This window comes from Ursus arctos, unplaced genomic scaffold, assembly GCF_023065955.2.
Source record: "Ursus arctos isolate Adak ecotype North America unplaced genomic scaffold, UrsArc2.0 scaffold_6, whole genome shotgun sequence".
In the NCBI taxonomy this organism is placed as follows: Eukaryota; Metazoa; Chordata; class Mammalia; order Carnivora; family Ursidae; genus Ursus; species Ursus arctos.
In genome coordinates, this window is record NW_026623078.1 from 58513832 (window position 1) to 58534595 (window position 20764).

A 20764-nucleotide genomic window follows, 5' to 3' on the forward strand; every position below is an offset into this window, starting at 1 on the left:
GTCCAAACTAGTCAATATTTGCCTCAATTTTCAGGATTTTGTAAATATGGAGTTTTTTCAATTAAGCATGAAGGAAAGGAGAATTTGGTCATGTTGGAAAGATATTTAAAACTTGTGGATTAAAGTAGAGTATATGTATCTGTAGTGAAATCTTCCATTTCTATTTCCAAAGACGTAGGGTTTTAAAAAACCTTAATACCTGTAAGAAAACATTAAGAGCAATAAATCAAAATCATCAAATATCCTAAGCTAGGGAACCCAAGAAGATGCAAAGAAGTCATATAAAATATCTGGGAATAACAACATGTTCTTGACTTCTTCAACATAATGGCTATTCAGTCACTAGTAGATTATAGTTGATATTTCAGTTTATAGAGCCAACTGGTGTTTGGTAAGATGCAACTGTGCTCAAAGGATACATGCTGGTGCTTCAGATGGATACATAGTGCTGTCATTGGACTTGATATACAAATAAGAACTGGTGACAGAGTTTGGCTAGGTGAGGGCTCCTGTGTATGCTGTTGCCTGATTTCATTCTTCCTCAGCAACATCTTTGATCTCATCTCTCTTCTAATTTAAATTAATAATGCCAAGTAACCACTGTGACTACACCTTTTTGTCAGTGAACTGATCTGTCATAAATTATCATAAAGATATATCTTCAAATATTTATTCAGGACTGATATTTATTTTCTGGGTACCAACTCTTGGATTCTCCAAGTACCTATTATTTCTGTGTTAAAAAACAGGATTAAAGATGTCCATTATTTCATAGGTTTCTGGGGTTAATGAGACTGGAAACCACTTAACATTATTCTAGCTCAAAAAATATTAAGATAATTAAAATAGTATTTAACAATTTTACAAAGGGTCACAAGAATAATGAATATTTGGGAATCAGATATTAGAAGTGTATGGATCAGTCTCATTTTCCAGATGAGGAAATAAGGCTGGTTGGCTTGCCCAATTTCACATAGCTAACCAATGTTAGAGCTAGGTCAAGTCCAGTTTATCTCACTTTCAGCATCAGGCTCTGGAATGTTCCACAAGATCAGAGCTTTAACAAGACTTATCTAAGAATTAGTGGATGCTATCTATGATTCATTACTGAAAACCCCTAGACTCAAAGTGATCTATGTGGCTCCACGTATACATCTGACATAACATAGAGACATGCAATGTTAGAATTGAGAAGACACAGTGGACAAGGTAGTCTAACTCTCTCATTTTTTCAGTAAGAAATGTGTTGTGTGAGGCTTTCATGCTCCAGCTGCATCCTGGCTCTAGTTCATTTCTTCTTCAAGCTGATACTACTTTCTTATTGCTCTTCTGTAAATCATTACAGCTCAGATTTTCTTGACATGGCTGTTTGAATTATGCCAATTTATTATCTTCATTGGCAGCAAAAAGTCCAGGTCTTCTATATATTGTAAGTTGGGTTTTCTGGTAGCAATCTCAAAATCTTGACTGTGAGCCACTTCTGCAGCTTTGCTAACCAGCCATTTAGAACATAAACTTCTGGATCAGAAAATTAAAGAATTCAAAGAAAAAGAAGCAATATTTGGTTGAGTTGGCTTGGCTTTCTTTGTTTCTTTAGTATTCAAGTGGACAATTTGTACAGTTTCCTTTGCTTTGATCTTAGCTGCCCATACTACCAAGTTGCAGGCACAATTACTTGCCCATCCTTTCATCCACAGACTTTGAAGGACATGTAAAAAAACTCACCCATTGTGCAACTTGCGGACCGAAAGTGTCTTACAGTTGTTGCTGCTGCTGACATGGGCCATGTGAGAGGAGGCAGCTCCCGCCAGGTCTGCCCCCAAGCCACCTACCCTGCCAAACCTCTCAGTCTTGCCAACATCATTTCCTGAACAGTGAAGCTCCTCAGTGCGTGTCCAGTGGCATGCCCTTGGAAGAGCAATTCCAGTCAGGAATTAATTAATAGGGAGAAGGCAAGACAGAGCCTTCTATTTAACTTGGAACCATGATAACCACGAAATGGCTCTGCATATTTTGTGAATCAGATTGCTGTCAAATCCATGTATGTTCTGACTCAGATACAGACACACTTCAGTGATTGTACTGTTCTTTGGTAAGAACTATTTGATGTTCAAAACCCTGAAGCCATTCAGACCACTTTCTTGACCCCTTTCCAAATAGAAGTTTGCATTTTGTCCACCACAAAGAGAATGCAAATGCCAAAAGGCCTGAGTTCACTTTGAAAGTCCAAACCCACAAACTCTGATTGGCTTCTACACTTGGCCAGATATATTCTCCAGGGCTCCAGACCTTACATCAGTGGGACACTATGATGTCATAATGAAGAGTGTATACTGTGGGGCAGACTACCTGAATTCAAATCCCTCAACTGCAACTTTGAATAAATTGCTTCATATTACTTAGCCCCAGTACTTCATCTTCCAAGGAGGTAGTAAGAATACCAGCTTCCTTGTAATACTGTATTTGGAACATTTAGGAACCTGACACATAATAATTTATGAGAAGATTGGGGAGAACTAGTATTTGGTAAGGTTTATTTGTATTTGGGTATTTCCTATTCATGTTAATGAATTGAAATGATCTTTATTAATAAAGGAGACTAAGTAATTACACAGTGTTGTAGACTTTTTGTTTTCTAAAATCATTTTAAGGTATCTTGAATAGGTATTACTTATATAACAATTTTGCCCAACATATTGCTATATAGCCACTCCTTCTTTTCCTCTCTTTCTCTTTTATGCTTTAGCCTAAAGTCTTTTCCCATTTGCACTAAACCCAAATTAATATTTCTCCCTTATTTCTCTTGGGGTTCCCATACCTGAGTGCATATCAAGTATATTGGACATTTTAGTTTAATTTTAAAAATATTTTCTGGAGAAAATGCACTAACTGTGGTAAGAGATTAAAGGGAATACGAATGGAATTTGCAGGGAAGAAGGAGAAAGAGGTCCACAGATGTCAAAAAGTATGAGCTAGAAAGTCCAACTATGACAATTCCTGTAAGAAAGAGGGAGGAGGAATCAAACTTAATAACTATGTGCTAATAAACTAGGGGTAAAGTTTTAATAGCATTCAGATAGATTCTAGTGATCAATGAGTTGTGTAATGATGGAGGCTTTTCTGAGAAACTCAGAGTGAAGACTTAAAAATTTAATTGACTTCAATCAAATTGGATGCTATATTTACTTCACAGGAATATTAAAGTATGTGCTTCATGGTAGACCCTGAATAGACATGTCATATGAATGAACACAAGAATAAGTGAATGAATTAATGAACAAATTAAATGCTATAGCTAAAAAGATGTAAGAAGCAAAATGTAATTAAATTTATATTTGTATTCCAAGTATAGAACTGTACTAGTAGAATGTTCTGAGACCTGCATTACTCTAATAAAAACTGACTTATTAGTATAAGAGACCAAAGCACACCTTACAGAGAGGTCAATATCTTGGACCTTCCTAAATGAAAAATAAACCAGATGAGTCACGTTTTTTCCACTCTCAGTTTATGAGAGGAGGAGACAATAGAATAGTGAACTGGCTCAATAAATTGTTGCTATGTATCCTTTTCAATCCAGGAGATGCTGGACAACCTATAGGGGCAGAAGCTGTAGAGAAGGCAAGAGACCAGCTTCCAGTGATGGCTCAGGAGAAAGGGTCACTGCCCCAGTAGAAATCACCAAGATGAATGTGGCTCAGGAGCCTCATATCTCATGGCAGCAAAGCTTTCATCTAGGAAATCATTAGCACCCAGATAATTATGAAATAAAATGCATTTGCATACTAAGAGGTGGCCTCCTAGGAAGTGTCCCTCACACAAATTCATTCACCTCAACTTTGTTATCCACACAAACCAAAGCCCTGGAGAGGAAGAAGGAAATGAGGTCTCCTTTAACAGGTCCTTCATTTTCAACCATTTCTCTATTGATGCAAATTCAGTTGTAATTATTGAAGGCCTTTACTTCCAGATTGCTACAGGTTGGGCTCCCCCAGAAGTAGATGGAGATTAATATACGAGATACTAACTGGCAAGCACTCTGGAGATGAGTGCAGGTAGATGGAGGGGAGGGAAGCAGAGCTGGGCGGACAAAGAAGTGGAACTCTGATGCAGTTTTACTGAAGACCTCAGCAGGTCCTTTGGGAGCTCTGGAACTGGGATGACGCTTTAGAGTTGGAGCAAGGTGGCTGGACTTTTATATCCCAGCATCGATTTGGATGCTTCCAAATCGATTTGGCTTCCCCTCAAAGCAGAGGGGGCTTTAGGCAAAGAGGTTTTTTCAGCTGACACAATCCTCCAAAGAGGGCTGACAGCAGAGGGCCATCTTCAGGCAGCATTCCCAGAAGATAGGAAGATAAATCCTATGTTCTTGAAGGGGAATCCGGGCAGCACATGATAGCATGCCACACAGTTAGTCCTTAGTTATTTGTCATGGTTTCCTTACGAGGTCAAAGTAAGCAAACCACAAGAACTGTAAAAGTAACTTATTTTATAAGATAACATCAAATCAGGTAGATTACTATGCATTGGTGGAATCCCATTGTATAATCCTAGATGGACATTTAATGGTGATAGTACAATAATGAATTTTATTTCCTTAGATAATTTTTGTCCAAAATTCTTATCAATGTTTAATGGAAAGTTTAGGAGAGATTTTTTTTAAAAAGCAGATACATAAAATAGGCAATACTTCTTTGATTTTTTGTTATGGTCCTCTATACTAGAATATGACATTATGGCAAATTTATACTCTCAGAAAAATTTTATTTCTTTGTTTTCACATTATAAGATCCTTAGAATATACTGATTTTCATACCAAATTAGGAAAATATACCAACATGTACCAACTTAGAAATATGTTAAATTCCAAAAATTTATTGCTAAGCCATTGCTTGGAACTTTGAGTTGTAACTCAACTTTGTTCATAGGAAACTACAGTTTGGTCTTTCCAGGTTTCAGTTTCATCATCTGTGACCTAAGGAACTGAAGAATAGACAATTGTGACAGCTCTTCTCTTTCAGCTTGGACGTATTATGGTCCTTTGTTCTATATGATGGTAGTTCTGTCACTGGTTATCAGTGCTTGTCAGAGTACTTCAGTAAACGTTTGATTCTGTGCTGTTTGAAGTTATTCAATGAGTCTTTTCCACCATTCTGTAGCCCGTAGGGACTGATGCACTGAAAATAGTACAAATTCATTGAAACAGCCCAGAAAGTGCTGTGGTAGTTGGAATGCCACTCACCTTCTCAGCTCTGAGAGGAGTTACTTACATTTACTATTTTTTGTTGAAATAGAAAAGAATGGTTCAGTGATCTTATGTTCTGTTTTGATTTTTAGATGGATTAATGGGACAAAACAGACATAATGTAGAAGCAGGCAGCAAAATGTAAGCTATGATAACAAACCATCATTGTTGGCACCATTGTCCAGTATTTATTAAGGTGATAATGCTATGGGAGGCCCAAGGCCACACCAAAGAACCTGGTAAACCATGATATCCTTTCTGCAAGTATTCATTTCTAAGAAAGAAAATTATTATGCATTTTTCCCAGACATAGTGGTTTACAGCAGGGCTTAAACCTTTATTTAATCCCAAGAACAACTTTATCATATAAGCTTTATTATTGATCCTAATTCTATAGGTGAGGAAATTGAGGCACAGAGAGCTTATATAGCTATTAAGTGGCAAAGTATTCAAATCCAGATGTTTTCAGTTAACAAATATTGTTACCTCTATAAAACATTGCTTCCCAGGAATAGCAACTAGAAAGAAAAACTAGGGACTCTGAGTAATAATAAAAAACACCTGAGGTGCCTGGGTGTCTCAATTGGTTAAGCATCTGACTCCTGATTTTGGCTCTGGTCATGATCGCAGGGTCCTGGGATGGAGCCCCGCATCAGGCTCCATGCTCAGCAGGGAGTCTGCTTGAGGATTCTCTCTCTCCCTCTCCCTCTGCCCTTCCACCCCCCCCACCACCACTCTCTCACTCTCTCTTTCAAATAAATAAATATTTAAAAAAATTTTAAAAACATCTAAGAATAAGCAGAGTCAGAAGTTTAGTTACTGAAAATTGGAAGTATGGGAGTATTCTACTGAAGGTTCTGCACTTCTCTGAATTGTACATGGATATACATATGTTGCATTGACTGTGTCACTCAGAGTGTTGTCTGAGGCCTGTCCGCTGTCCACATTTTCAGTCACCTAAGAAGTGGTTGGGCCACCGTAATATATGTCATAAGTGGTAGTGCAAGCTGGATGCCGGGCACCCCAGGCCACATCTCCCTGTGCATTCTCTGTGTCTATGGAATGGAGTAACTGGGGGTGGGCCTACTGTCCCCAACTTTCTAGTTGGATCTTAAGTGTAACTCCTGCCCTGAGAAAGTCGAAGGCCTAAGAGTTAAAAGAGGTCTCTGAGTTCAGTCTTTTGGTTCTGGGAGAGCAGTTATTCACTTACATCTGTGCTTCTCTAATTTGAAGCTAGATCATTTTGCTAAGTTATTCAAACCAAAAAGCACATTTATGAACAATTGCTTAAGCTAATCCTCTGAACGTCCACATCATTAATCACTTAATGGTCAAATCACTGTGTAGGAGAAATGTGAAAAGCAGGAGGATCTGTGCTGGAATCAGAGACAAAAGATGGTCTATGCCCTTTGCTGCTTCTTAATTTTTTAAAAAAAATAGTTTGTTGAAAAGTAGTCCATTGTCATAGGGATTGAGAGGCTTATTTGTCTTGCTATTATCAACGGCACATAATAGAAGCTCTCCTTTGTCTTAAATTGACTTCCCACATCTTTGCCTATGTTAATGTGGATATGTTGCAGTCTCAATACCTAATGTTTATTTGCATTTTTCCTGACTTCTTTAGTTTTCCTTGGTTAACCTATAGAATCTGGCATTTGATGGTCACAAAGAAATGCTCACCAAATTAATTTTTTTGACCATAAAAGTTTAGAAGAATTTCTAGGAGGTTAATGAACAGAGCAGGGGAGACCCCTACATGTGTAAGATTGAGGATCATTAAGAAAATTTCCCATGATATTTTCTCTGTGGGGTGGCAGGTTGGGATGGGGAATGGATAGACAAGGAAAGGAAACTAACATTTATTAAACATCTGCCAGCAACTGTCACACACATTATCTCATTTAAATCTTTAACAATTTTGGGGAGGTAAATATTTCCACACCGTTGTATATGTATGAAAAATGAGGCTTCAAGAAGTTAATTTGCTTGATGTCATAATCTTTGTGGTAAAGCTTGCATTCAAACTGAGGTCTGTCAGAGAAAGACACATACCATATGATTTCACTTATATGTGGAATCTAAAAAAACAAAACAATGAACAAACAAACAGAAAATCGGAAACAGACTTGTAAATACAAAGAATAAACTGGTGGCTGCCAAAGGAGAAGAGAGTGGGGGAATGGGCAAAATAGTTGAAGGGGATTAAGAGTTACAAACTTTCAGTTATAAAATAAATAAGTCACAGAGATGAAAACTATGGCATGGGGAATATAGTCATTAATATAATAATTTTGTATGGTGACAGATGGTGACTGTACTTATAGTGATGAGAATTGAGTAATGTACAGAATTGTCAAATCAGTATGTTACACGCCTGAAACTAATATAACATTTTATGTCAGCTGTACTTCAATAATAAAAAAAAAAAGAAAGAAAGAGGAAAGCAACTCAGGTCAGTATGTCTCCAGATTTGTGCATATTCTTTCCACTGAACTACATTTCTTAAAAGGATATCACTTAGTCGAACTGTTCAGCTTCTTAATGACAAAGCACATTCATGACAATCTTTTTAGATACATTAATAATTCTTTTTTGATTTTTGGAATCCTTGTCTGGAAGTATAGTGTTTTCTTCCCTTCTTGCCCCTTCTCTACTCTTGCTCTGTCTTTTGGAAGGAAGTCCTTAGTAAAGAGAAAGAAACTTGGTTAGCATCATAGCATCTTGAAGAAATATGTGAGAATAATCAGCACCAGCAAGAGGAAGTGTTTTTGTTTCAGTCTGAAGAATCCAAAGGATCACAGTCTCTTTCTGAAGTCCTTCCTTCCTCATCCTACTTCTACTCTTCCCATGATGTCTGGTCCTCGGCAGTCTGATGTAGATGGAACTGGAGTCAAGGGGATTATGTTATTGGAGACAGCAGGAAACTTCTAGATGCCCACCTGGGATTATTTTGATTTGAATTGCCCCAAAGCAGACCATAAAACGAGGTCATGGGTGAAGGCAGCTTATTTAAAGTTGATCCCAGAAAACACAAGTGCAGGCGAATGGAAAATGAGGTAAGGAAGGGAGAAGAGCCAATAAAAGGTGTTTTCATGAACAAACAGGTTACTGCTGTGAGCCAACTAGACTCAGTTCCACTAGGGACCCTCCAAGAAAGTGAATGGGTTGGGGATGCTGGGCATTTATTTATCAATTCCTCTTTTGTATTGGTTGATGTTTGCCCCTAGGGTCTTTAATTCTCCTGCACTTCTAGGTTGTGACTGTCTTTGGCAGGTCCTGCTTCCACAGTCCCTAAAAAGCCCTCAGGAAGGGTTAAAAGAAACCCAGGTGAGAAGCTATACATTTATCATGAATTTTGCTGTAGCTGTAAGTGAACTGGGGAGCCAAGGAAGTATGGAGCAGATATCAACAGCATCTGCTACAGACCTCTCTCTCTATGAACTGACAGGAAACTTGATGGATAGAGTACAGAAGTGCCCTGCACCATTGTGTAGACTCCTTGTATATACGTGATTGGTAAATGAGTGATAGGACACTCTGGAGAAAGACAGTATAGTGCTGTGGTACTATCATAGACTCTGGTACAGCTCTGGATTCTAGTCATCTCTTACTAGCTGGGTTAACTTGGTCAAGGTATTTAACTTCTCACTGCATATTCCTTCATCTTTATATTATGAGGATGGTGATAATAAAGTGTACCTCAAGTGTGTTTGTGTCAAGTGGAAATGAGCTAATGTGTGTAAAGCATTTACAATAGTGCCAATCCCCAAATAGGCACTCAAGCTCTTTATTTCTGGTCATGCAAGAGACCTACATTGCCTCCTAAATTTTACAAATGGAACAGAACATTTGAAAAATCTTCCTAGTGAATTCTTTAACTAGAAGGCCTTCTCTTACATTCTACCTTCAAATTTTACTCCCAGACCCAGGACTTCACATATATCTTAATATGTGATCCACCCAAATTTTGAGTAATCAAAGAATTCAACTTTTAAAGGGTGTAAGTTTATAAAGGGGCATAGTGACAAGAGCGTCTGAAAACCAGAAAGAGCTGCTGTTACCATAAATAGTCTGGATATCCTCAAAACTCCATATAAACAATACCCACTATGACACAGATTCCTTTGGATAAAATACGATGGTGATTACTACTGATACGACATGTGCTAAGTGTGCTACACATATCTCATTTAATCTTTATATCAAATCCATGGGGTAGCTATTACCAGCTCAGTTCTTCAGATGAAGAAACAGAATCAGAGAGTTGAAATAGCTTGCTCAAGATTATTCCACAACTGGTAATTTGTGGGGCTGGGAGTCTTGACACCAACGCATGTTTTTTAACCACTATGTGCAACTGAAACACTGCAGTAGGGTAAATGTTATTCTCCATGACATCGCTTAAGGCTGATACTTAGAGTGGCTTCGGAATTGAAGCTTGTGTTGAGTCCTGCTCTTTTGCTTTTGGCCTTGGGCATCACTTAACCTTTCTGAAGTCATGTTTTCTGTAAAAGAGGAATAATGGCATTTACTTCATAGCTTGTTTTGGGGATCCCATGAAATTATATAAGTACTTTATAATTAAGTACTTTATAAGTGTGATCATGTAAAAGGATAAGAGTTTTAAAATGAGAGGCTGAGAATCTATGTGAATGAAAATAGTAATGAAGGAGTTCAGATTTTAAATTATTTTACAATTAACTTTGTACTTAGATATTTCAGAGTTTCAAATTGATATTCTTTCTCCTTCTCTTCCATTCTTATTAATTCACTTCACAGACAGGGTTAAATACTTACTATATAAGCCATGTTTTATGAGTTAGGAATATATAGATGACAGTAGCATAGTCTTTACATTTTGTTTTGCTCACTCTCCTTTGTCTTTCCATTCCTCCCTCCCTCCCTCCCTCCCTCCCTCCCTCCCTCCCTCCCTTCCTTCCTTCCTTCCTTCCTTCCTTCCTTCCTTCCTTCCTTCCTTCCTTCCTTCCATTTTACTTGATATCTTAACTGAAGAAGAAAAGATAGCCAATTCACCTTTTTTGTTTGCCCTCTACTCATTGTTTAGAAATTGTTAAGTCTGAATGCTTTTAAGTTAAACTGTATGTCAAGACTCTCTGAAGACATGCTCATTTATAGATACCTCTGTCTGCAAATTAGGCCTTCCTATTACTGTGAAACATTAAGGTCTTTAAAACCATTAAGATTGTTAGCTTTGGCTGCAGATAAGCAGAATAAACAAACGCCTTTCCAAGTGGGGACTAGTTCTGCTGTCTTTATTGGCTTTTGAAGCTCAAGGAAGCCACAAGTTTAAAAAAAAAAAAAAAAAAAAAAGCTTATCCCCCATACTGAGAACTTTCTAATGGGCTTCATTGTTTTGTGTCTAGTGTTTCTCACAGGTGCAGATAACATAATGTTTCTGTGTTGGCTGTGAATGGCGTTTAATGATTTTCTGATTTGTGTTAATCTTTGCACTTGTATATAATTAGTTATCTACCTACCCATCTTTTGGCCCAATACTGGCTCTGACAGACAATACACATAATAAGTGTTTTTTCACTCCTGAGTAATCAATCAGTATATAAGTGCAAATAGAGCCTGGAAATGTATCTCTAAATTTTGAGGGGAAAATTGATGGGTTTTCATGTTAATTCACTAATTTCGAAGCCTTCCTCTAACCTGGTGGTTCTTAGGAAGTAATTTTGTTCCCATAGGACTTTCAGCATTATCTGGGCAGGGTTTTGGTGGTTATAACTGCTACTGCTGTCTAGTAAGTAGAGGCCTCAGGGATGCTGCTTAATATCCTACAATGCACAGGACAGTCCCCTAGAATGAATTATCTGACCCCAACTATCTATAGTACCAAAATTGAGGAACTATCAGTCCAATTTCATTCTTACTTGAAAAGTTTGGGAGATGTAATTGCATTTTTTTAAGGTTAATTCTGCCAGCCATAGTCTCAGATTTCCTAGTGTCAGGATAAGCACAATCTTAAGCAAAGTAGAGGAACCCACAACGTTGCACCCAATAGATTTTATTATTCCAAAATGAAAAAAGTCAGATTTTGACTTCCTTTGACTCATTTAAAAGGCTCTCTTTAAAGTCTTTTATTTTAAATGTTGTGCGTGTATGCATAGGAATGACACCATAATCATTTCAGTGGTTAAGGTCTCTAAAAGGTTAACATGGCTTTGGCCAGTCAGGTAGAAGAAGGGTAGAAGAAAAATGAATGCGACCACCACTTGTTAAAGCAGCAGATTTTGAGCGATCATTGTGAATTAATTTTACTTTTTCTAGAATCTCCTTAAGGTTTTCTCACTTCAAAACCCTTGCTCAACTCTTCCACTCTTCCCTATCTATTAAAATTCTATCTATACTTAAAGGTCCAGCTCCCTATAAAGCCTTTCTGGACTAGCCAAGAAAAAATAATTGCTTCTTTCTTAAATGATTTTTGTGAGTTCTAGCCCTCTTTCTGTGGTCTTCTGTCAAAAAATGTATGCACATATATTTATAAATATGTTTATCTTATTAAAAATCTACAGTGTCTTCAACCAATTTTAAATATTTTGTATTTTAAAGGTAAGGCACTCTATATCTTTTGTTTCTCATAACATCTATCTATTGAACATGCACTTAATTGGCATTTAATAGAATCAGGTTGACTAGTGGGTATTTGCAGGTTTGCCTTTCTCATGGAGTTGAAAACCATAGGAAAGTCAAAGGTATTACCAAAGTAACATTCCTTACTGTGGAGTGACTGTGTGTCATTAGCATGTTGAATGGAATCACTACTTATTGTTCCTCCTTACTTTGGTTATCTCTCAGATACCCTCATTTAGATTATTTCAGCATTTTAAAGTCCCAGACATAGACAACCACAGCACATGAATTATCCTGTTTCATCTGGTATATTTTCTAGCATTCAGATTTTCTACAAACCTTTCCCACAGTGTTCTTTCTCGTTAATGAGAACTCTGGAGAGAGAGAGAGAGGTGGAGGTTGAGAGGTGAGGACAGATAAGAATTTAGATGTGTGTTTCTCACAGGGCAGCAAGTGGTGGGAGACTTTGACCTGGATCCCTCCAGCTTATCTCACATATTTGTTAATCATGTGGAAGAGGGAGCACACAGATTTTAAACTGTTAGCTGCAACACAAACCACGCATGTGAGAGGATAGCAATGAAACAAAAAAGCAAGGGACCAAGGTTTGCAATTCTGCATTTGTTTTGTAAAAAGTTGCCCTATGTTCATACATAAAGAACGAATCAAAATGTGATGAGGTAAACATTCTGTATGGTCATGCAATGAGATCACGGTTAAATACTAACATATTTCTTTCCCGTATTCCCTTGAAAGTGTTTTCATCTATTGCTTTCCAGTTCACAAGTAGCTTTACTCCTCCCTTCTCAGTACTAAAAATTCTTTTGGACTGTTCAAATTTTCTTTTCCAAGCAAAACATAAAATTATATATTGCAGATGTGAATTCTTTAGATTAAAAATAGGCTCACAGTTAAAAGTTTAAAGATAAGGTATAGCAGTCAAAATGTTTGCAGAGTATACTTTATCAATTATATATCATTTAATATCCCCAGTGTGCTTACTCTGTTGCCCACCATACAAAATAATTCTTTTTGAATTATTTTGCTCTTGAGGAAGCTTATTCATTTTTAAGACTCTCTACTCAATTTTAACCTGGAAACAAGCTTAATTTTACTATAGGGATGTTGCAGTTATGAAGTCTGATATATCTAAAAAAGAGATTTTATATTTGTAAAATACCAATTACACCCTATTTTAAGCAAATACATCCTTCAAATACAGGAATAATATGTAAGAGATACATAGTAGGTCAGACATACTTAATATAAACTTTGTGTATGCTTTAAGCCACAGAAGAAAAATCAGTGTATAATTTAATTGCTCAATAACATAGCCAGTTGGCTTGGTGACCTTAGATTCTAAGACCTAATTTGCTAAGAGCCAGAATCAAGATGGTTTTATTGAACAACAATTAAACATCTCATTTAGCCTCCTTCATTAGCCTCAATGATGACTACAGACAATATTCTTTTAAGATTATAATATCCATTTCCTTCTTATTAATTACATTTTTTGTCTACATTTACATTATAACATTATCTCTAATACATTTATTTTTGATAAAACATTATTCTCTGTCTCTGTATTGGGGAAATCAGGAGTACTATTATGTGATTTAAAATAAAATCCTCAAATTAAATTTTACTCAGAATTTTCCTTTTACAATTCAAAATTTTATGATATTATAATCCTCTTTATTTCATTTGGTTCATTGTTATTCTGTTGACTTACACGTGTAGCAAAAACTTAGATACCTGCTCCCTGGATGGTCTGTGGGAGCTATTTTCAGTATTAATGTTTGCCATGTACAAACTGTGTTTGAGTTGGTTATTTATTTGTGCTATGTAAGAGCAAATGCTATTGTTGGTACCTCGTCAAATGTGGCATTATTTGCCTACTACTTTTCATAAGATTTTTGGTAGCTGAGGGTGAGAGTGGCTACAGAGGTGATTGGAGCCAGTGACCTGATGGCTAAAAAAATTGTTGAGAATCTGATATGGATGATGGTGATATACAATGTTATCAACCTTCCTGGTTCTTGAGTGAAGACAAGAGGCTATGGCATTGAGATTTCCATTTGTTTAAATGTATGCTGTAAAAATTGAATGGTTTTTTTTCTGAAATCATTATATATATACAACCTGTCCATTAGTCACCTCATACATTTTATTATCACTTCATACTTTATTTTCTTCCTTTGACCTCAGGAAGAATCCCAAGTAATTCTAAAACCCATTAGTATCTCTGAACACTCACAAAAAATCCATAAATGATTTCTTAATGGTCATTACTAATCGGTATTAAGCAATCTTGGACTGGTTAGAAGTCATTGTATGGAGACTTTAAAAAATCTTTAATATGAGAATTCTCTTATTCTCTTTTGTTAAAACTATCATTTCCCTTTTGAGCATCTAACAATAATACAAATGTTTACCACTCAGTAAAACCATCATAATAATTTTCATTCTCCATAATTACAGTATGTTGGATGTTAAAATAAGAAAGTTGCAAAACTGCTTTAATTTACGTAGAGGGTGAGGAACCCTGATTATCCCCCATCCCCCGCACTTCTGGTTGATCCCATGAGTAAGACAGCTATAGACAAAGGGCTTAGTAATATTGAGTTTAGATATGGTTTCCAGCTTCTGTGGACACCTGTGCCATCTGAGGAATGATTTGTAGTGCTGTGGGATATAATATAACATAGAAACATGGGATTTAGAATAATACAGATGAAGTTCAAATCCTGGCACCACTATATTGTAGTTGTATGCTTAGGCCAAGTTGCCTGTAAAGTAGTGATAATGCTAATACTGATCTTATAAGGTTGTTAAGGAATAAATGAGATAATGAATAAAAACTCCTAGCATAGTTCCTACTCTACAGTAAGTACACAAATAAAGTTGATCATTACACTTACTCTCACTTCTCTGCCCTAGAAATCTTTCTCATACTGAAAGGGGAGGACCCCTTCCTCACACCTTAAAGGGGAGGACCCACTACAGGAATACAGCAAGAGTTAAAAACAAATCCCCAAAATGAGAGACCAGAATTTTCACTGAGGCCCCCAGGGTGGGCAATGGTGCTGTTTATTGGGGCTTAATAAGAGTCAAAAACAATTATACAAATAAAGAGGCAGAGAAAAATCTGCAGTCTTGTTCTCTGTGTTATGCTCCATATTGTCACTGAATTTGGTACCTTAACAGACAATCTGGTCAAAAGTAGAAATTGTTATCTCCAGTGATCTTCAAAGTTGCAACATCCCTGTTTAGAAGCTGTAGAGCTAATTCAAACCAATTTTGCCATTTTTTAGAGTTATAAACACAGCAAAAGGACCTTTTGAAGACACCATCTATTACTATCCATAAAAGTTGGGAGTTTTCATCTTCCTAAGTATGTTTGAGCATAACAAGCATGATGAAGAGGTTTGTATAAATGCTTTCCAGATTCACTATGGGAAGTAGGCATAGCGGGGATAGTGGGGTGTCTTTAGGAGAGCTTGTGAAATAGAAGCCTTTCCACTTTTCTGAAATATTATAAGGACATACAGACAGAGGTGCTTCTACTAATAGATCACCACATAGTGTCCATTAGACCACTCACTCTTAGCAAGCCTAAAGAAGAGATTGGACAAAGGGAAAGACATCACAGTGAAGGACCTTTCATGCATGAGGACACTGATGCCTTGGAACTTGGCATTCCCAGATCCCATTTTTGGCTTAAAACTTACTCCTCTAGGTTAATACCTTCCTCAGCTATAGCACTGAAGAAAAGAAATCAGTGGCAAGTTGGTTAAGCAGTCTCCATTTGAAGTCAGACTTCGTGGATTTAAAGTCTAACTCAGCCACTTTTATACTGGTGACTTTGGGAAATCCTTTAGCCTCTTATCTCTAATTTCTCCATTTCTAAAATGAGATCTACCTCATAGGATTTTTGTGGATAAAATCGGATAATGAAAGTAAAGAACTTAGCACATTTATTGGAACATTTTAAATGCTCAAAAAATTAGGGTTTTTGTTGGTAATATTTTGGGGACACTGTTGGTTCCATATTGGAAAGCTAATCTCATGAGATAAATTTTCTTTGAGTTAAATATAGTAGCAATGGAATCCTTAGGGAACTACAGAGTTAAGAACATGGAGGATCCTACCCTAACCAGCACTTTGGGCTAGAAGAGTAGAGGCAAGAGGTCTAAGTAAACCAGCAAATCACACAATTTGTGGATACCTCGGACACTCATTAGAATGATGAGATAATGTCCGTCAGCCCAGTAAAACCTCCTTATCTATGATCTTGGATACCTTTATGCTGAATTGTTTTCTCAAAAGTCATTTGTTGAAGTCCTACCCCCCCACTCAGGATCTCAAAATGTGACCTTATTTGGAGGTAGGGTCTTTGTAGATACCAAATTAAAATGACATCATTAGAGTGGGCCCTAATCCAATATGAATAATGTCTTTATAAAAAGGGGAAATTTGGACACAAAAATAGGAAGAGAGGGAGAATGCTATGTGAAGAGTCACAGGAAGAAGACAGCCATCTGCAAGCCAAGGAGAGTCCTGGAGCAGATCCTTCCCTTACAACCCTTGGAAGGAACCAATCCTACCAATGTCGTGAATTTTAGAATGTGAGACAATAAATTTCTGTTGTTTAAGTTGCCCAACTTGTGGTACTTTGTTATGGCAGCCCTAACAAGCTAGTATAGATACTTAATAAAAAGTGTCATGGTGAGGATATTGGTGGTGCAAGTAGTGGCATATGAAAGAAGTAAGGCCTCCTTGGGTTACAAAGAAAGCCATGATCACAGACACTGGGAGAGGTATCTTAGGGGAGTTGCCAGTTTGGATGTGGTTTGGTCCTGTTAGGTCACTTGGGAAAAACAGGATCCCAGAACTTTCCCCTCCTCTAGTTTTCCAAGGGGTTTGGGGGGCATGGTGGTTATAACTATCCCATTTGCTTTCTACTTGATGTCAAAAGCATGCTCAAAGGATTCAGCATATTTAGGTACGGACTCATATTTGGTTTGAGACTAATAGGAAGGGAAAGTTATAAACCTTACTTCCTAACTCTTCCATTTTTGTAAATCAAACTCAGATGATAGGAAACATCAGTTGAAATATTTCTATCTTGTTTTGAATGACACAGGCCACTGGAGTTGTACATAGTTGTATGAAATTAATTAGTAACATATTCATCCAGCCTTCTGTCAGGTATTTATTGAGCACTTACTATATATCAGGCTCCATTGACATTACGGCTTCGATGGGAGAGAAAACTTGGTTCCTGTACTCATAGGACTTACAATCTAGATAGGGATGTATGTGAGCAAACAGTAGGCTGCAGTAGACTGTAACAATTACTGAGAACTCAGGGATGCTAAGAGAGATGAGTTGCTGTCTCATCCTGGAGGGGATTTAGGGAGGCTATGAAATGCCTCAAGATATACATGACGCCTGAACCAAGTCTAGTGGGCCCTCCTAGCTACGTGAATACAGGTGGAGGGAAAAGACAGGACAACCCAGTAGTGGGTATAACACAGGCACTGTCATAGGGGAATGAGATAACATGACACATCTACAGTAAGTGCAAATATTTTTTTCAATTACAGGTTGGGTACCGAGGGAGGGAGAAAGGATGGGCAGTTACTAGAGGGTATGTGGTTACCACATGGAGTAGAAAATGAACTGATTTTCAAGTTAGAATTCATGCATTTGTTCAATAGATATTTATTGAAGTTCTAATTATATTAGGATTAGAGGATAGAATAGTCATTTTTGATCTCATAGAAAAGGTTTACATTTGGATTTCCCTTTGTCATTTTCTTGCTATGTGGGTTCTGAGCAAGTCACTAACCTAAAGTGAGAGACTGCACTTAATTCCCTCATTGGCAAAATGAGAGAGAGCTGGATCAAGGTTGCTCTTAGTTCTAAAATGACTCTGCCATGAACAGTAAGAACATGTTCTCCTAGTTGACAAGGTTAGAATGTGGGGTTGGTTCATTTCCCCACCATTCTAACTCAGAGTATCCTGGGCCCAAGTATACTGAGTTAATAATTCCATACTGGGAAGAAATGTGTTCAAATAACATTAGGCAACAATCTACTTCTCCCAGAGTAATAAAAGTCACACATTTATGATTTGTATGAAATAAAACTGTGAGCTTTGTTTTTTTCTGAGAAAAATCTGTCACGTCTCTGTGGAAACTGGTTTTTATCACTTAGAGGGTTACTGTAATAATTGTAGACTTTTCTACACTCATTCTCACTCCAAGAAACAATGGGATATTTACATCTTAATTTATGAGCAATTATGACTCAATTGTGAAAATATTAAGTGTTGAGAGGAGAGAAACATAGCTGGCCCTGGGGAAATAAGCAAGTAGAATGTGTACTGGTTTCCCCTTCCCTCCCTGATCGTACTTAAATACCCCTCCTTTCTTTCTTTACTCTCATCTTAATCTGTCTTCTCATTTAGGTTGGTAGCCAATGAATGACTGGTGCTTATCAGCGACTAATTATGAACTTAAGAAAATGATCTCTTGTGTTCCTTGTAATAATTCTGAAGAATATACCATTACACTTTTTTCACAGGTAAGGAAACTGAGACTCTGAAATAAGAGAACTTTTCCAAGACTATATAACTAGTAAATTCCAGAGCTGGGATTGGAACGCAGGTATGATTTCCCACTAGGCTTTGTTCTTATTCATATTCTCTCTCTTTCTCTATCTCTCCCTGGAAGAGTAAGCTCGCCCCTAGTGAGCACACTTGTTGTAGGTATCAGTTTTGTAATTGTTGTATCAATATTGATGTCTAAATATTAATCAGTATTGATTTCTAAATCATGCTCTCATGGAGCATGGCTGTCCATACTCCTTACCCAGCTTCAGTAGTTACCACCCTCACATACAAGTTTGGGGGAACTAAAATTCTTCTTTCTACCATAATGTTAGGCATAAAACTTCCAAAATAACACATTTTTGAAGCAATTAAACATTATTTAAATGGGGTGTTTCTTACTTTATTTTATTTGGTTTTAATGGAAAAAGTACTTTGCTAAAATCTCAAAGACAAGTATCTTTCTCTGTGGAAGTGACTATAAGCCCAGGCAAAAAGGAATTTACCAAGTAGAAGATAGAAAACAAACAAAAAAATGACAGTGACAAATTGAAGCTCCTCATTGACATTTCATATGGCCCTTGAGAGAAAAGGAAGTATGTGGTCACAGAACACAAAGCAGTCAGCCAGGACTATTTTCATGGCCACACAACTTAACATTCTGGTGAAGGAATCAGAACAGAAATAGAGTAACTGGCAGAGAAACCACAATAATAAACTCTCGTCCCTGCCCCTATCCCCCCAAAAATGGTATTTAACAAATGACAGCTGATGAAATGAGCCTAGAAATAAGAAAATCATGTTTTAGCACTGGTAAAAGGAGTTGCTTAGCATTATTTATGTTCAACCAAATATTCCTCTTAATTTCCTCCTATAAATTGTCCCTCTTTTCTCTTGAAACTATACGTTAGCCTAAAATCCATTAACCATAATAGAAAGGAGCAGCCGTCTCGTGGGCCTGTTGTAACTTTCGAAGATGTTCCACAAGATATGGCTACCCATACCAGTTGAAAGGATATTTAGTCTTTGCCAAACCTGTTCATTTGTTTTTGTTCAGCCACTCCATTTCCCTTCATTTTGGCAATAAGGCTGACTTTCAGAGATTGCCCATTCTAAGAAAACTAAGACTGCTGCTCCTCTTTAATCATCTGGAGAAAGAAATTTCCTCAACTTCACTTTGCTGCTGACCTGCACACCTAGCTCAAGCCCTACAGCCTTGGCAGTGCCAGCGGGTCTGCACAGTATTGTATACAAAGCACCAGGGCTCCCCAAGATGAACGACATTTCAGAGTGAAGAGTTCAGCAGCATAAACTGAGCAGTAGAAGTGATCTGAGAGTTTTCTGCCTGCCCCTAAGTATTAGGTTTTTTCACTCTGGCTGGAGGGGCTATCAGAAAATTCCCATCCTTCTTGTTCATCATGGTAGCTGGTCTTTTGTATATATTCCTCTTCACCCCCAGCCCTGATTCTACAGCCTTCCAGTCTCATATTGTCAATCCATTGTGTCTCTTCACAATTTGATGATAACAAGTTCCAAGAGCTTTGGTTTTATTCATCAAACCTCTGTCAGGATGAGGAAATTTTAAGTGGTTGTGGAAAGTCTGGTGGAAGAGCCCACAGAGTTATCTGAGTGAGAAGCAATCCATTCCCTTTAGGACTTCAGACCTCCAGAACTGTAAGAGCATACATTTGTGTTGTTTTAAGCTGGTAGATTTGTGGTAATTTGCTCCTGCAACAATAGGAATCTAATACCCCCGGCTAAGGCACAATTAGTGGCAAGTCTTCAGCAACAAAGCTGATGATGTAATCTATTTTACTACCTATCTGTTTCTGGCTGGAAAGCAAAGTTAGTAAAATAATTAATTGGAAGGAAATTATTTGGTGCTTACTTACCTGATAGGGTCGTTGAGTATTTCTAGTTCCCGGGTATCACCATCTTCTCTCTTTGCAGACACATTCTGCTACTTCAGCCCGACTCTGAATGTACTTCTGTGTGCACCTGTCTGCCCATTTCGCACTTGGGCATGAAAGTAGAACTGTGGGTAGGGCCAGTGTATATTCTAAAGGGTCAGTGAAAACTTTTGCACACTTAAAGCTTTTAAAAGCTATTTTCAAGGTGCATTCATACCATGTCACTTCACAATTATTAATTAAAAATGAGAATTTGCTTTTGTGACATTTGAAGAACTCTGCTCAGAAACTTCTACATACTTTTCAGTTTCTCAGGGTTTAAGTTCAAAATTTTCAGGTTATCTGTTGAACTTCACTGGAGAGAAATGACCTTCACATTAATTTTTTTTTTTAACT

At 37.3% G+C, this 20764-nt stretch overlaps 1 protein-coding gene across 12 annotated transcripts in view; it reads left to right on the forward strand.

The window, feature by feature from the left end:
• EMC2 (ER membrane protein complex subunit 2) overlaps positions 1-20764 on the forward strand; it is a 560958-nt gene that overhangs the window by 157296 nt on the left and 382898 nt on the right. For 7 of the 12 annotated variants that reach the window (XR_008957805.1, XR_008957804.1, XR_008957809.1 and 4 more), the window contains one exon: positions 18434-18516. The gene's annotated coding sequence lies outside the window, so the exon portion shown is untranslated. Of the gene's footprint in view, positions 1-15156; positions 15269-18317; positions 18517-20764 lie in introns of those variants that run through there. The other 5 variants (XR_008957806.1, XR_008957807.1, XR_008957808.1 and 2 more) reach the window with 2 other exon arrangements.